Source organism: Canis aureus, chromosome 1, assembly GCF_053574225.1.
Source record: "Canis aureus isolate CA01 chromosome 1, VMU_Caureus_v.1.0, whole genome shotgun sequence".
Lineage (NCBI taxonomy): Eukaryota > Metazoa > Chordata > Mammalia > Carnivora > Canidae > Canis > Canis aureus.
Genome location: NC_135611.1, coordinates 75,821,369 through 75,839,703, shown reverse-complemented (window position 1 = coordinate 75,839,703; position 18,335 = coordinate 75,821,369). Strand labels below are relative to the sequence as shown.

At 41.2% G+C, this 18,335-nt stretch overlaps 1 non-coding gene and 1 pseudogene across 1 annotated transcript; both read right to left on the bottom strand.

The window, feature by feature from the left end:
* The window catches only part of LOC144281393 (solute carrier family 28 member 3-like), a 52,267-nt pseudogene that overhangs the window by 20,979 nt on the left and 12,953 nt on the right, over window positions 1-18,335 (bottom strand).
* Window positions 9,800-9,902, bottom strand: LOC144289214 (U6 spliceosomal RNA). Its single transcript, XR_013357209.1, has one exon. It is a non-coding gene; the product is annotated as a U6 spliceosomal RNA (small nuclear RNA).

Sequence of the window (18,335 nt, the reverse complement as noted above, 5' to 3'; positions counted from 1 at the left end):
TTGGCAGGCCAGCACTGGTGCATAATGTGAGCGTATGTTATTTAGCCTAATGTGGACCCATCAAATCCTCCTATGTGAATGGTAGGGCTGAGTCACTGTATATCCTCTGAATTCATACTTTCATCATACAAACAATTGTCTATCAAAATGTTGTATAAGAGTAATAAATTATAATAATTGCTAACAGTCATGACAAGCTTTGCTGCATTCCAAGCACTGTTTTAAGCTCTTGATTCAGGCAATGAATTTAATGATCACAACAACCCTTTGTGAGAGGTCCTATAATCATAGCCATTTTATAGCAAAGGAATCCAAGGCACAGAACACCTGGGTGTCTAAGATCACCCAGCTAGTAAGTAGTGGGATGTAGTTGAGGTTTGGCCTTTTGTGCTAAACTCTCAAATGAACATGGTTTATGGTCCCACTTCTACACTAGCCCTTCCGCTAGAGACTGTGGTGCCTGCTTCAGAATGGGGACATCCTGTTGCATTCTGTCCTTCCTTTCTGCTTAGACATGAGCCCAGTACTGCTGAATGTTCAAGTCAACAATCAGAAAATTACACCGTTGGGGATCCCTGAGTGGCTCAGGGGTTTTGCGCCTGCCTTTGGCCCAGGGCGCGATCCTGGAGTCCCGGGATCGAGTCCCGTGTCGGGCTTCCGGCATGGAGCCTGCTTCTCCCTCTGCCTGTGTCTCTGCCTCTCTCTCTCTTTCTCTCTGTGTCTATCATAAATAAATAAAAATAAATCTTAAAAAAAAGGAAATTACACTGTTGCTGAAATTCTGAATTCAGCTGCTATTCTTTCTCTCTGCCTCTCTGACTCCCTCTCTCTCCTTCCCCTTTGTCCCTCCTTCCCTCTCATTTATGTATTTACAAGGATCAAGGGAGGGCTATGGCTGTGCCCAATCTCTGTATGCACCACCTGGTTTGTGTGTGCATTTGCACTAACTTACACATTTCCTCAGGTTCTGATTTAACACAAGTCTAGTAGAACTGACAGATGCTGGGGTGGCAGGTTTAACTTTTCAGACCTTTTTTTCTTTTTTTAAAATTGTGTGTGCTTATCAAACTCCCTCAGAAACACAAAGCAGCTTCCCCTTCTTGCTTTGATCCTCTAGCAACAATTAGAGCAGGCGTCTCCACTTTTGCAACATCCTGAGGGTAAGCAGGGACTCCGTGTAAGGCACAGGGAAACACAGCCAGGATGAAGGAAGGGTGCTGTTCTCCCCACAGATGTCAAAGAAGTAATTACTAAGGTTTCCTGAAGATAGCCAGCAGGTCAAAGCCCCGTTAAAAGTCCCGGAGATAAAATTTGCTCTATGGCTACATGCTCTATGGCTATATGGATTTTTTGGCTTGGCTCTAATAACTTGGGGTGGAAGAGGAGGCTCTTGGAGGATCTTGGTATGAACATAAAAGCATGTTGGGAAAACCTAGATAAAAGGCGTTTAAGACTTTGTCCCCCAGATAACCAGCTGTACACCTATCATGTCACCCAATCGCTTCAAGTCCCAGTACCTTTCTAATGATCCACTGCATCAATCCAAGGTAGTAGAGCATGGGCTTTACAGTGCTGAGGAAAACCACAATGGGCAGGACCTGGGGGTGAGATGAAAGCAATCATGGTTGATGTTGGCCTTGGTAGTATTAGTACATTTCAGATCAGGCCTCTCTCCTGCTTCCTTTGCCCTGCTGAAACATCATCAAAATACTGGAAACTCTTCTTTGATTAATGACAATCAGGCAGTTTCCCTATCTATAATCTATTATTTGAATTTGCTCTGGATAAATTTGAATATATTTCATAGGAAACTTGACTTTTTTTTGGTTTCTCTGAGAAGATGAGCTTTTCTTACTGTAGTTACTCAGAGAAGGAATGCATTTTGGGAGGATTTGTAATAAGTAGATCAAGAAACTGAAGGCCACTGGCAGATATTCTTGAAGTTCTGACATTAAACATCTTCATTAGCAGAATATTCTGGTCAAAATTGAGTGGGAGTAGCCTCTCAGATCCTTATTTATAAAGGATACAGCGATCAGATACAGCACGATAGGTGCTTACACACACTGCCTTCCATTAGTAAGCACGCATTAGTTTAGCTTTTTAAAAAATTATCTTATTTATAGATTTTTTTTAATCTCTAAAAAAAGGAACTTTGGAAGCTAGTTTACTTCGGTGATACCACAATTGTCTTATTTTGGATCCTGTTTCCCTGATGTTTTTGGGTGCCTTCAATGCAGCTTGTTTTCACAGTGAACGGTTTCTACCCTGTAGAGAACACACAGAGCTGTGGGCTGGGTCCCTCCGCACTCCTGCCCCTATGTACCCCTTCCCCTCTGTTCTCCAGCTAAATGGCCAGGGACAAGCTGCCACCAGACACATAGAATGACCAAGGACAATTTGTACAGGATCTAATTTAGAAATATCTATTAATAATATATATTAAAAGACATTTTGTGCCATTACTCAGAGCTCAGTCACTTATGTGCTTTTATTGGCTTTAATGGACAAGCAGAACCTTCCTGAAAGCTTCGGCGAATTAAAAGGGCTTATATCTTGAATGTTCCCACAGGGATTCTGCTTTGGCAGAAAGGATGGAGGCCACTGCTCTGGGGAAGAGGAGGTGGTGGGTGGGTGGGTGGGCAGGAAAAGTCTAAAGAGTAGCAAATTAGGCTTTCCCAGTGACTTTTCTTTTTCCCAGGTGTAGGTTCAATTCTTGATAGCAGCACATTTCCAAACCTTTGGCCTTTTGGAGATGGCTTAGTTATCTCAGCACCAAAGCATCAAATCAGCAGCTTAAAAAAAATCAACAATTAAAAAGAAAGATTCAGCATAAAATTTGGCCTAACTGAAGCTGGGTAGTTTGGAGGTAAACTCAGAATCCCTAAGTGATAAAACAATTTAGAAGTATAGAAATAATAACACTGCTAAGAATGCTGTAGAAAAAGCCAAATTTACCCTTGGGACTCAGCAAGTATTTGTAGGGTCTTGACAGGGGAAACTGTGCTTCCTGGGCTTGTAGGAGTGCAGGGAGGCCAGGGTGCCTTTCCCCTGGAGAATGTCCCTCCTTTGGTTGGGAGAAGGGCCAGCCTCCAGGTATGCTGTGCTGAAGGAAAGACACAAAAGGTTTGGCATGGAAATGGCTCTAAAAGAACAGAGGTCAATGTGGTGGCTAGCTGCCTCCTTTTGGGAGACTGAGGGGCTTCCTGAGCACAGAGCTGTCACTGATCCTGGGCCTAGAAGAAGCCATCAGTGGCCATGTGCCTGATCATGGCCAGGTACCAAATGTTCCTTTCCCTGATGTAACAGATACTATTACCCCGTATGTCTTTTTTAGTAGTATCTCAGGCAATGCTAGGAGCCCCCTCAAAAGTATTTGTATATTTCTGACTTCCTCTAGATGTTTCTCTCAGTGCTATAGTCACAAAGCAAAAACGTTTGTAATCTACGGACTTCAGATAAAATCAGGTAAGTGGAAAAAGTTAGTGCTGTGGTATCCACCTAGGACATGTTGGGCATGTATCTGGTTTCTGGTCAGGTTTTATCAGAATGTCTACAAAGATCCAGAAGGTACTGGAAAGGAAGTAACTACTTTGAAAAGGGATTTGGCTTTACCTTAAATGCCAGTAAGTGGTCTGCATAGGTGTACCGAAGACAAATTCATCACCAGTGTTACTATATCCAAGAAGGTCTGATTTAAAGAAAGGAAGAGCCGACAATCATTACAACCATGGAATTGGTGGTTACAGTCCACCAAGGAGGAGCCCAGCAAACTTGCTGGTGAGTTGTGGAAGGTAAATTCTCATAGCCTTCCCCACTCCAGTAGATGGCATGGAAGTATATTTTTGAGCTATAACTACATATGGATTTCCTTTCCTTTGTGACATTCAGTATGACTCTGGGATGCTCAAGAAGGAGCCCACTGTGTCAATTTGGATATAATCCTCACGACATGTCAGAAATAGATTTATTCATCTGCATTAGTTGACCTATATTTTTGTTTGTGTAGAATATGTTAATCTGTTTAATTATCAATATTAGTGTTGTCTCTCCCCATATCATCCATGACATCACTCTCCTATCCCAATTGTCCCTTTCATCCCACCCCAGAGGTGCCAGCTGTGTCAAGCTGAACCTATTTCTGACATGTCTTGAGGATACTAAAAGCACTTATCGGCAAGATATTCATTTGAACCCAACTTACCTGAACTTGTTGGCCCAACCAATCAAAAGCCATAAATCCAGGATCAGTCCTCAGGATTAAGAGCCCAAGAAGAAATTGTAACCCTATTCCCCAAAAGACAGGCCTCCAGTAAACCTATGCAGAAAGATGAAGAGATAGATCTTACTAGAAAATGAATGCGAAGGTCAGCATAAACACCCAGAGGATGACTATTTCCTTGGAAGCTTCTCACATGTGGCCTATGATCCACCTTCTTTGGGAGCCAAGGCAGTTGTGAGCAGAGGATCCCTTGATAGAATCATGCCCCCAGATCTCAGGGTTGCATTTCCTGGTTCAAATCCCGAGTCTGAGTTCTCCAGCCTCTGGAGAGATGTAACTATTATAGCCTGATAACCCAGGGGGTGATCCTGGAGTCCTGGGATCGAGTCCCATGTTGGGCTCCCTGCATGGAGCCCGCTTCTCCCTCTGCCTGTGTCTCTGTCTCTGTCTCTCTCTCTCTCTGTCTCTCATGAATAAATAAATAAAATCTTAAAAAAAATTCACAAACCGTATCATATTTCCTTTCCAGATATCTGTAACAACACAAAAGAAAAAAGACTGGCAGAAAACAAGAAACAAACGGACATACTGAGCTAGGTGAGGCTTTGTAAATTAAACAAGCAACGAACAAATTGATGAGGTGTATGTCCTACAAGACAGAAGGGGGATACTGATCTCATTTTAGACTACAATCAACCATGGCTTGGGCCGACCTTTGCTGCATGGATATGACAAGCCCTGAGGACTTACAGAAATGCAGAAAACATGCTTCTGGAAACAGAGCAGGGAAGATGGATAACTAACCAGACGCTGATAAAAAATCACGAGGCAAGAATGTTTCTCACTGGACTAGGAGGGCCTCTGATAGCTTTTAGGACACAGTTATGAAATCTGATTTTAGAAACTCTCATGCCATCTGGTCTCACAAAGTTTGAGTAAGTTGGTCATTCCCTGTCCTGGCTCACCGTATGTTTTAGTGGGAGACTGACACACTTCACTGGGTGCTTGAAATGTAAAGAAGGATTTTGTGGATTTCAGAGCTATTAACCAGCAGGTTGTAATATAGCTTTCCAGAAAGTTCTGGCATTATTGGCATGCCTTTGTTTCTGTTCAGAGCTTTGTTAGGGGGTCGTGGGTAGTAAGTGAGCAATATGTGCATCTGATCACTTCTGCTGCGGAATATGGTGTCCATCAGTGAGTGAGTTTGGAGGGGCCTCAGGGCCATACACATGACGACTGTCCTCTACTTCTCCTGGGGTCCTCCTGGTTCCCTCCACACCTGCCCTGAAATCTGGCTTCCCTGCACTCACCTCTTTCCTCTATGCCCCTTATAATGGAGACCTCTTCTTCTCCCACTGGAGGAAGGAATTTATTCACACATTTAATCATTGCTAATTTGAGACCACTTCTAGGTCACTTCTGGTCCCTAAAGGAGATTCCTTATCTCCAGGATCACAAAGGACTCATCCCTGAGCTGGGACCTCCCCTCTACTTGTTAACACCCTCACTTCTCCACCTTGCAGCAGCTATGCTAAGTATCAGCACCCACTGCCTGCTTCAGGGCACGGCCCAAGCCCCTCACTCCTACAACACCTTCTTGCATCTCCTCAGACAGGGACAGAGGCATTCCTCTGTGCTTCACTCCTACTGTCTTCCTTGATCATATTTTGCGATGAAACCTCAACTGGCTAACTTTCTGGAGATTAGATGTGAGCCCAATACCACTAGGATCTTGGACATTCGGCTGCTTGACCAGCATATGTTGAATTATTAGTTAAATGAAGTGGGACTGTGTGTTGCTTCTCTGGAACACTATTCTACCCCTGGGCGGGGGGACCCATCTGTGGGTTATGAAGAACACTGCAGGACACCCATCTTTAATAAGAAAGAAGAGGATGTATCAGAGCATATCACACATAGTAACGATGAGTCTTATTTCATGAAAACTTTAATGTATGAATACATGTACTGAGCAGTGGAAACACTGATCTAGAAGATATTAAGGGAATACCAGTTCAGTAGACACTAAGTTTTCATGGTTGAATTTAGGAAAGGTGGATGATGCTTCCTCCTTAGTTTCTGATAGAGTTTCACAGTGGCCATGGAGGAAGGCAACATTTAATTGGGTGCATTCATGTACTTTAGTCTGGATTCATCAGATTCTTTAATTGCAAGGAATATATGTGGTCCCAAATAGCAATCTCACACCGCATAAAATAAAGTAGCTCAAAATAGAGGCTTCAGCCATTTGGTTATCTTGGCTAGATGACTCCCAACCTCCTGATGATTGCTTCCATCCCATTAACATTAGCAAAGTCTGATGCCTCAGACCACCCAGGAGAATTTCTGAGCCCCTGGGGTCAGAGATCCATAAAGTAAAATGAAAGATGGAAGTAAGCTCAGGTTTCTGAGGTGGTAAATATTTTTGATGGTGCATATGTGACAAGAGCTTTTGATCCCAATTCTCACTAACTCCAGAGATATCTTCTGATGCATAAAAACAAAGTTCCTCAGAGACTTAGACATTGAAATGAAATTTAAATGGACATTCGGAAACTTGACAAATACTTGAGTGTTAAGACAGAGTCCCAGGCAATCCTGGATTACGAATCAGAAGCTGAAATTGTGAAGGTAGTTTTGTTCCTCTCTAGCTGACTAACTTTGAGTAAGTCACTTCTCTGAGCTTTATCTTCCTGGTCCAAGAAATAAAGAAAATAATTTGCCTCTCTTACCTCATGGGGCAATAAGGACTAGGAATACCTTCAGGATACAACAACAAAAGAGTGAATTCAATGGACTTAATATGGATTGGGTTTTGAGAAATCAATTGCTTATTGATTGACATTGAGAAGATGAATTAACCACTTTTGCATGGGCTGGAGCAATTAGTTGGTAATGTATGCCTTTAATTAGATGACTGGCCAGGATATTGGGTTCTCAGGACATCAGTAGTTTGAATTTACCACAGTGATTACATAGAGATCCATTAAATTTCTGAAAATGGTGTTGGGCGGGTGGTAGGGAAGAGGAATTGGTGGTGGTGACAATACTAATAAATAATTTAAAATTAAAAAAAATATATGTGGATGAAACAAAATGAGAAAACCAAATAGATCAATGTGGTTATTTCTCTGATTTAAAGCAAGAGCTTTGTTGATGTGTCTCTGGATCATCCTCCTTAATTTCTTTGTTTCTTGAAGAATCCTTCTCAGTGGTGATCTGCTCTTCATCTTGAAATCAAGCATTACAAGAGAGATGGAATAATGAGGATCCGGGGCATAACAACCCCTAATCTTTGCTCAGAATTTTGGCAAAGGATCGACAACAGTTCTTTTAAAATTATTATGCAAGAAGATAACTCTTATTACCTAGCTGTGCAGACGTTTTCCCTTTTATCACGAAAAATACAGGATCACACTTCTCTCTCTCTTTTCTCCAAAACAGCTGTAGTATTTCCTCTTTTTATTTAGGGAATAGGCTCATATCTCTGCCTCTTGCTTCTGTCTCTGCTCTAATCCTTCAACCCCTGCTGTTTTCGGGCATGAGCTCAATGAAGTTAATATCAGAGGCTGCCTAAGTCTCCTTTTATACTTTGCCAGACGTCGTTTCCACAGGGCGGAGATCAACGTTAGTTTATTTTCCTGGCAGCCCAAGGCTTGGTCTGCAGATGTGAGCACTAGTCCAGTATCTTCAAGGGCTGATAAACATTCCTTTGGGATCTAGCGTCCTCCTATCAATGGGCTAAAGTTTGGAAGTAGTGCCCTTTCTCAACTAACCCTTGCTCTAAGGAATGGAGTGAAGTATATACCTGGATATCTTTGAAGATACCATTTGAGCTTTTCAAGATCCATGACCCATTCTGCTCTCAGGATAGCATAGAGGATTGCCTGCCTCCCTCCATTTGGCAAAGACAGGTGGCAAGGCAGTTTGCAGATGTGGAGCAATTTTGAACAGGTTCTAAAAGGGATAATGTCAAATCTCAGCTTCTGTTTTCTGTCATATCTCAGGTAGCCATTGATTCTCTGTACTGTGCGAACTCAGAAATAAGTCATAAGTGGGGCACCTCAGCTCAGATGGTTAAGTGTCCGACTCTTGATTTTGGCTCAGGTCATGATCTCAGGGTTATGAGACTGAGCCCTGCATTGGACTCCGTGCTGGGTGTGGAGCATGCTTAGGATTCTCTCTCCCTCTAGCCATACCTGCTCTCTAAAACAAACAAACAAACAAACAAATAAATAAATAAATAAAATTTTTTAAAAAGTCATAAGCGTATATCCAATCTGAAAGGATTCCAAGGATCATACAGTCCTTTGATGTCAAACTCCATTATATGTTTCACTTAGACTACCTTCATTTTCTGGGCTGGACCTCAGGAATTAGGAAGGTGGAGAATAATAGAAACCAACCAGTGAAGTCCAAGCAGCAGCTGCTGAGGACAAGTGTAGGCATGAGCCTAATTTCTTTCATTCCCACCTAACACCTTGCTTAGCCAGTAGTTAAAGTTTGACAAATATTTGGTTTAAATAATCATGATTATTTTTTTTCAGTGAAATTTCAAGTTACTTACTGTCAATGGAATGTTTGGCATTAACTGTTCACCCGCCCAACCTGTTCCCATCTTTATTTATTTGTTTATTTTTACTATTAGATTGCTACAGACTTCTTTATGATTTTAAATTTTAATATAATTAACATGCAGTTTTATACTATATTGAGGTGTACAATATAGTCTTCAATAGTTCTCTACATGATAAGTGTACTCTTAATCCCCTTCACCTATTTCACTTGTCCCCCACTCACCTCCCCTCTGGTAGCCATATCTCCATATTAAGTCTATTTTTTTGGCTTATCTCTTTTTTTCTTTGTTCATTTATTTTGTTTCTTAAATTCCACATTTGAGTGAGATCATACGGTATTTGTCTTTCCCTGACTGACTTCCTTCAGTTGGCATTATAGTCTCTAGAGCCATCCATGTTGTTGCAAATGACAAGATTTCATTCTTTTTTATGGCTGAATAATATTTATGCATATAAATATATAGTGACACACACACACACACACATATATATATGATACACTTATCACCTCTTCTTTATCCATTCACCTACATCGATGGACACTTGGGTTGCTTCCATAGTTTGACTATTATAGATGATGCTGCAATAAACACAGGGGTGTATGCATCCCTTTGTATTCTTTGGATAAATACCCAGTAGTGCAGTAACTGGATCACCAGGTAGTTCTATTTTAAAGTTTTGAGGAACCTCCATATTCTTTTCTGCAGTGGCTGCACCACTTTGTGTTCCTACCAACAGGGCACAAGGGTTCCTATTTGTCCTAATTCTTGCCAACGCTTGTCATTTCCTGTTTTGACTTTAGCCATTCTGACAGGTGTGCAGTAATATCTCCTTGTGGTTTTGATTTGCATTTCCCTTATGATGATTGATGTTGAGCATCTTTTCATGGGTCTGCTGGCCATCTGGATGTCTTCTTTGAAGAAATGTCTGTTCATGTCTTCCCATTTTTAAATTGATTTAGGTTTTTTTTTGGTGTTAAAAGTATGGAATAAAAAAAAATAAAAGTATGGAATAGTTCACAGATTTGCATGTCATCCTTGTGCAGAGGCCATGTTAATTTTCTATTGTTCCAATTTTAATATATGTGCTGACAAAGTGAGCTCCCGTTCCCATCATTATTTTCTTTATTTTTATTTTTTTCATTTTTTAAAATTTAAATTCAATTTGACAACATGTAGTATAACACCCAGTGCTCATCCTATCAAGTGCCCCCCTCAGTGCCCATCACCCAGTGATGCCCATTACCCAATTCCTCCACCCACTTTCCCTTCTGCAACCCTTTGTTTGTCTCCCCGAGTTAGGAGTCTCTCATGATTTGTCTCACGCTCTAATTTTTCCCACTCAATTTCCCTTCTTTCCCTTATAATCCCTTTCACTATTTCTTACATTCACATATGAGTGAAACCATATGATGATTGTCCTTCTCTGATTGACTGATTTCACTCAGCATAGTACCCTCCAGTTCCATCCAAGTCAAAGCAAATGGTAGGTATTCTGATGGCTGAGTAGTATTCCATAGTATATATATACCACATCTTCTTTATGTATTCATCGGTTGGAAGATATCATGATTCCTTCCACAATTCAGCTATTCTGGACATTGCTGTTGAGAACAATGGGGTGCAGGTGTCCCAGCGATTCACTGGGTCATAGAGTAGTTTTAACTTCCTGAGGAACCTCCACACTGTTTTCCAGAGTGGCTGTACCAGTTTGCATTCCCACCAACAGTTGAAGAGGGTTCCCCTTTCTCCACATCCTCTCCAACATTTGTTGTTTCTTGTCTTGTTAATTTTAGCCATTTGCACTGGTGTAAAGTAGTATCTCACTGTGGTTTTGATTTGATTTCCCTCATGGCATGTGATGTGAAGCATTTCCTCATGTGCTTATTGGCCATGTGTAGGCCTTCTTTGGAGAAATATCTATTCTGTCTTCTGCCCATTTCATGACTGGATTGTTTGTTTCTTGGGTGTTGAGTTTGATAAGTTCTTTATAGATCTTGGATACTAGCCCTTTATCTGATATGTCATTTGCTAATATCTGCTTCCATTCTGTAGGTCTGTTGACTGTTTCTTTTGCTGTGCAGAAGCTTTTTATCTTGATGAAGTCCCAATAGTTCATTTTTGTTTCGTTTCCCTTGCCTTCATAGATGTGTCTAGCAAGAAGTTGCTGTGGCCAAGTTCAAAAAGGCTATTGCCTAAGTTATCCTCCAGGATTTTGACGAATTCTTGTCTCACATTTAGATATTTTGATCATTTTGAGTTTATCTTTGTGCATGTTGTAAGAGATTGGTCCAGTTTCATTCTTCTACATGTGGCTGTCCCCATCCCCATCTTTAAAGCAAACCAAAAATGACATTAGCCACAACAAAATTTTCATGACCCCATAGTTATGGGCCATCTACTCTCCCTCTTTCCCTTCACAGCCAAACCACTTGAAATTATTACTTTACTTTTAGTGACCATCACATCATATTCACTCAGCCCACTGTGGTCAGACTTCTACTGAGATGGCTGCCACCAAGGTCACCCAAAGACCATTGATGCCAAATCTGTTAGCTCCTCTTCACTCTTTATATTTTTGTTTATAATTGTAAAGTATCTTATTTTTTTGTTTTTGATTATTTTGTGAAACAATTAAAAAAAGACTTCATTTTTTAAAAGTGCAGTTTCAGGTTCTTAGCAAAATTGAGGGGAAAGTAGAAATTTCCCATGTACCAGCTGCTCCCATGCATCCATAGCCTCCCCCCATTATCACTGTCTCCTGCTAGAGTGGTACATTTGCTGTAATTGATGAACTTACAGTGACACATTAGTGCCCAAAGTCTATTGATACATTAGGGTCCACTCTTACTGTTGTACATTTTATGTATCTGGACAAATGCATAATGACATGTATCCACTATAATAGTATCATATAGAGTAGTTTCACTGCCCCAAATCCTCTGTGCTTTGCCCACATGTGCTTCCCTCTCAGTAACCACTGTCTTTTTACTGTCTCCACAGTTTTGCCTTTTCCTTTGTCATATACTTGGAATCATACAGTATGTAATCATTTCAGACTGCTTCTTTAATTACTAATACATGTGCTCCCATGTCTATTCATGGTTCAAAGTTCATGTCTTTTTGGTGCTGAAGAATATTCCATTGTCTGAATGAGCCACAGTTCATTTCTCTATTCACCTGCTGAACAACGTTGTGGCTGCTTCCAAGTTTTGGCAGTTATGAATAAAGGACTATAAACTTCTATGTGTGGGTGTTGTATGGACAGAAGTATTGTTTTCTTTTGTTGAATAATTACTGAAAGGGATACTTTTTTTTTTACAATATATTAAGTAAAATAGACAGTAATAATATGAGTAGCATAATCCTAATATAGGTGACATGTACATGTATATTTGCCTTGAAAGACCATATTTTAAGTTGCTAGGCGTTGACTTTTCCCCCTGGAATTATAAAGGTAATATTTTTTACCTTCCAAATTTTGCTACAATAATTTCCCACATTTTCTACTTCAAGCAAGTCATTTTTTTTAATCATGAGAATAACTCCCTCCAATAAATGGCTTGATAGTAGGTACCCAGAATTACCAAAAAAAGAAAGATGATCTACATGGATAATTGGCTTGATTTTTAGCAGCAGAAGCCATTCTTCAAATGAAATACTACCCAGAATTCAACATATTAAAAAAAAAGGAGAGTGGCCTTGTGTAGAGTGCCTCAGTCTGCTATAAACTGAGGTGTCCCTGGGGAACGCAAGGGCTTGATGGACAGTTTTTGGAAACAGATCTTAGAACCTTCCTCATCTGCCTCACTTACTTTATTTAATATTGAGATGCCTTGGTTTAAACAGTGTTTTTTGCTTTAGAATGGGCTTGGAATCTGTACTAGCAAAGTGTCGGAGAAAGCCTCTGTACCCTCCACAGTAGAAAACTCTGAGGACAGGTTGATAAACACAACATCTCTTTCTTTGAGCATGTGTGGCTTCTCCATGACCCTGCCTTACACATTCTAATTACCATTTAATTCATTCCTCTGAGTGTCAGCTGAGCGCACGCTTTCTGTCCCCATAGCTCAGTCTCTGTTGCACAGCAGTTACGTGGTAATAGATTCACTCAACCATCACTGGAGTACCTGCTTGGCGTTTTCGTGTTCTCTGCTTTTTGAAACTCTACACCTCAGTGAATTGTTGTTTCCTGATGTGTTCTGGTTTTCATCAAAGTCTTCACCATTCTATGAAAAATGTACAGATTGCAAAAAATACAATCTTAGAACAAAAAACCCAAATGATCTGTCAATAAATATTACCTAGAAGACTTTTGAGGAATGGGGCGACAAAGATAAGGTATTCAGATGGATCAGCTGAATAAAGACAGGCAGTGAATCTTGGACTCATAATGAAACATGATTTCTGTTTTGTTCTGTTCTGAGAGAAGGAATGGTGTGGTCTAACTTGAGAAAGAGAGAAAGGAGGACCAGGTGCCCCCATCTAAGTCATGTGACTTTATAATAAGCATAGCTGAGACTAGGGTATATCATGTTAACACAGGCTTCCAATTTATAAATGAAGCATAATGTAGGCCAGAGAGTTTCCTTCTTAGATGTTAGATTTTTGAGATGCTAAAATGTGTTTTGTTTGGTTTAAAGCAAACTCTGGTAGTAATGAGAATAAGAAAAATGCCTTCTTTTGTCAGGCTGTCTTGATTTGACTTTAAGGACATGAGTAAGCTGTGTTCTTGGAGGAGTGTCCTCACCCCGGAGCAGTTATTTCGAGATGTGACAGACACCTGGCTCATTTCTCTTTTACCTTTTTGAGGCAGTCCAGTCTTTCTCCCATCTCATCCCAACTTTCCTTCCTCAGGTACTTCATTTTGAGTAAGGCAACAAGATAGATAAACTGTGTTAGGTAAGTCCCTGTAACTTTCCAGGAAATGTCCTCTGTGAGGCCTGTTGGCTGTGACCTTGTCTTTGAAAGAAAAACAAGTCTGTGGCTTTGATTTTAACTTTAGATCCCAGGCTGGCCTCAAGGATCTATAAAAATAATACAGTTCCAACTTGGGTTAATTCTCTATCTAGTTCACTTGGTTAAGCGTCTGCCTTCAGCTCAGGTCATGATCCGGGGTCCTGGGATCCGCAGGGAGCCTGCTTCTCCCTCTGCCTCTGCTACTCCCCTGCTTGTGCTCTCTCTTGCACACTCCCTCTCTCAAATAAGTAAATTCTTAAAAAAAAAAAAAAACCTAATTTCAAGCACACAACGTGATTTATGCATGAAAGCCTTGTTGCCATACTGCCCTTTTGGTTACAGCTGTGTATCTTACTTTTGCACAATTCCCCACACGTAGCAGACACTAGCAGTTATTTGTTGAATGAATGAACCACAGTGATTTTAATGTTGCATTAACTGGTATTGCAATGTAGTACATGCGAGTATTTGGTAAAAAATACAGTCGGGGGCACTGTATGTGGTATGGAAAGATGACAGAGTGTTGCTAATTGCAGAAGCCGGCTGGTAGGCACTTCGGGACTCATTTTATTATTCTCACTTTCATGGATGCTGAAAATTTCCTTAACCAAAAATTAAAAATAAAACTCAGCGTGAGGTGGTGGAAATATAGGACACAGATGGGTGAGGGTGCTGGTCTTCGGGGTCCCCAATTTCATGTGTGATGCTGGGTAGGTCACATCTTCTCAGCCTCAGTCTAACAGTTTCGATTTGCTGCTCTGATCCCTTCCAGAAACCAGACATTTTCTGGTTTCCAGAGGAGCCAGGGCAACCTCCTTGGTAATTCTTGCTAATTCTTGATTATTCCTGCCACCTGGTGGCAGAAGCTGGAAGTTGGGGAACACAAGGATGGGGCTTGCGTTTTTAAAGTTAATGAAAGAGAAAGTGTGTGTGTGTGTGTGTGTGTGTGTGTGTGTGTGTGTGTGTGTGTTTGGGGATGGGGTAGAGAAGGTGTAAGTGGCGACAGAGGCACCTCCGGATGGATTTTGTGACATTTGGTGAGATTGTTTTACCCCCAGTAGAGTGTTTGTCTTGGCTTTTTAACATTTTCAGGAAGGGGCACTTGGGTGGCTCAGTGGCTGAGAGGCTGCCTTTGGCTCAGGTTATGATCCTGGGGTCCTGGGATTGAGTCCCGCATTAGGGTCCCTGCGAGGAGCCTGCTTCTCCCTCTGCCTGTGTCTCTGCCTCTCTCTCTCTGTCTCTCATAAATAAATAAACAAAATTAAAAAAAAATTTCAGGAACAATATCTCCCATTTGAGGATTTCCAACAGGAATAATGGGGCTGTTGTGGGTGTTGGTCGGTGTTGGAAAAATAACCCTTAAGACGTCTCTTGGCTTTGTTTTATCGCTTCTTTTCAAATTGGAGTCATAAGTCTGAATGGGTGTCCATAAGTACTTCTTAGCTCCTCTTTACATATATACTCAGCATTTCAGATTAAGTAGATCCGTTAGTACAGATTACTACATACCTTAGGGCACTGAACTACAACCAATATTGTGTTCTAAATGCAAGCTGGTCACTCCACTGAGTGGGTGGCCACATTGTGGGGTTGTGTATGAGTAATTCTAGGCAGCTGACGGCACATCACTTAATTTCCATAGTTACTGTTATTTGCTGGGTGTACTCGTCCTGGCTTGAGATTCTCAAGAGCAGATCCTTGAGCCTGGAGTCCCTTGTGCCTGGACTTTGATCCTGCACATTCCGTGCTGTTTGAGCACCTGCAGATCGACAGTGGGTGTCGTGGGGAGTACAGTTGGACAGAAGGTTTTTAAAAATGATTAATTTATTCCGTTCATTCAGTTTCAACTTCTAAAACATTCTGGAAATCATCCCCTCAACGCCATCTATTTGTGCTATTTCCCTTTAATAGAATAATATTCGAACATGAAGCCACCCAGAAGACAGGCTACATTTCCACTTATAACTAGATTCTGGCCAGTTCAAATATAAATACATGTGGTACCCTGAGTGGGGCAGCTCAGAATGTTCCTTCAGAGATGACAGCAGATGCCCGTTGTCCGTTTCATTTTGCCCTACATCCTGCTACCTTGTGGTGGATGGTTCCAGTTGGGCCATGAACACAAGAGCCCCACCATGAGGATGTCAGCGTGGTGAGTTGCGGGGTACTTGGGTCCTTGATAACCTTGAGTAGTGCTTCCACTCCAGTGCTGTACTACCTCCTTCCTGACTTTTAGCTGAAGGAAATAAGCTTCTCTCTTGCTACTTTTTGTTTTTGTTTTTATTTGTACCTGGGTTGATATAATATGTAGTCAGCACAAGGCACAGGGTTAATCTCTTTAAAGTCCTGTGATCTCCATTTTTATAGATGAAGAGACTAAGGCCAAGATAAGCCATTTACGTGACTTAGGTTATATAACCACAGTAGCCGAGATGGGATGTGAACTCAGACTGTCCAACCCAAACTGTATTGTGTCTATAGAGTTTGAACATTGGGCCAGGACACTTTGGCCTCAGGAGTGTCTAAAAGGTCGTGGTACACCTACAGATTAAATTCTGCTTCCATCAAGAATATCTGATATGACCTCAGGATATTAAAAGACCAGTCAGAGTGGCTAGAATAAAAAAGACAAGGAATAACAAGTGTTGGCAAGGAAGTGGAGAAAAAGGAACCCTTATGCATCGTTGACGGTTATGTAAGTTGGTGTAGCCACTCTGGAAGACAGTATAGAAGTTCCTCAAAAAATTAAAAAGCAAACTACTACCATAAGATCCATTAATTTGACTTCTGGATATTTATCTGAAGAAAACAAAAACACTAACTCAAAAAGATATATGCACCCCTATGTTTATTGCAGCATTATGTATAATAGCTAGACATGGAAGCAGCCTAAGTGTTCATTGATAGATGGATAGATAAGGAAGATGGGGTCTATCTGTATAGCAAATGGAATATTACACAGCCATAAAAAGGATGAGATCGTGCCATTTCGAATGTGGAATGACCTAGAGGGTGTTATGTGGAGTGAAATAAATCAGATAGAGAAAGACAAATACAGTATTATTTCACTTATGTGTGGAATCAAAAAACCCCACAAATAAGTAAACAAATTAGAAGCAAATCAGACCCATAAATAGAGCAAACAAACTGCCAGTTGCCAGAGGGGAGCAGGGTGGCGAGATGGGCAAACTGGTGAAGAGGAGTGGGAGATACAGGCTCTAGTCATGGAGTGAAGAAGTCACAGGCATAAAAGATACAGCATAAGTCGATGGTATGATAATAGCATTTTATGGGGGCAGGTGGTAGCTACATCCGTGAGCATAGCACAATATAGAACCTTGCAGAATCACTATATGTACACCAGAAACTACTGTATCATTGTGTATCATTGTGAAGGATTCTTGAAATTTCTTGTGGCCATTTTCTAACTATACCTAGGCTTTGGTGTTTTTTTCTCAAACAGAATAGTGGGCCTCCCCCTCACAGACTGGTTTTAAGTAGATGTTCTCTTTTATTTGCATAAGTGGGCACTCCTGCTTTTCTGAACACGTCTTGTGTCCATGATTAGTCTGGCGCTTTCTCTTGCAACTGTGTCTGCTCCACATATTGGTCTCTCCCTCCCATGATGGCCCTGGATGCACTGTGTGGCATCCATTTCTCAGTTTTTGTGGTTGTGGTTTCTCTGCTGCAAGCTGAACATCATTGTGTTAGAGGAGACTTTCTTCGAGCTTCTTTATGGAAGCTGCTCTGGCCTGGTGTGCTCTGACTGCATAACTGACCTTGACAAGGAGGCATTGATGGCCATGAGCCTGGAGCAAGAATGGACACCTCCACCCCTGGAGAGACTTGCATCTTGGCCTTGATGGGACATAGATGATGTTTAATGACAGATGGGAATGGCCTATCAGGCAAATATGATGTCAAAAAGGACTCTGAGGAGCCGCTATGGAGATATTTACCTGATTCTAGAGCTTGACACTTCACAGCAAGTTTGTTTTAGTGTTTGCTAATATACCTTGGCTGGAAGGCTTTATAGCACCAGAAGAGATTTAGATTGGTGATCAGAGTTGTTTATTGTATTATGTGTGTATGTGTGTCTGTCTGCCTGTCTATGTATGTATGTATGTATGCATCTATCTGTCCTTCTACCTACCTATCTCCACATTCTGAACATCTTTCAAGCAATCTACCTAGGGGTGCCTGGGTGGCTCAGTCGGTTAAGCATCTACCTTTGGCTCAGGTTATGGTCTCAGGGTCCTGGGATAGAGCCCCGCATCATGCTCCCTGCTCCTTGGGGAGCCTACTTGCCTCCTCCCCTGCTTGTACGTGCGCTCTATCTCTAAAATAAATTAAAAATACTAAAAAAATAAAGCAATATTTCTAGAAGCAGTCAGTGAGGTACATTCTGAGAAGTGATGCCTTAAAAGTTGCTATGGATGCCCAAGTCTCAAGGCTTGTGGAAAAAATGGGAATATGATGTCACTTCAAAAACTTGGAACTGTGTAAATCTGTATAAATCTAGATTATACCCCTAGACTCTAAGCTGAGAAGCCAGATTCTCTGTCCCCTCTTCTCTTC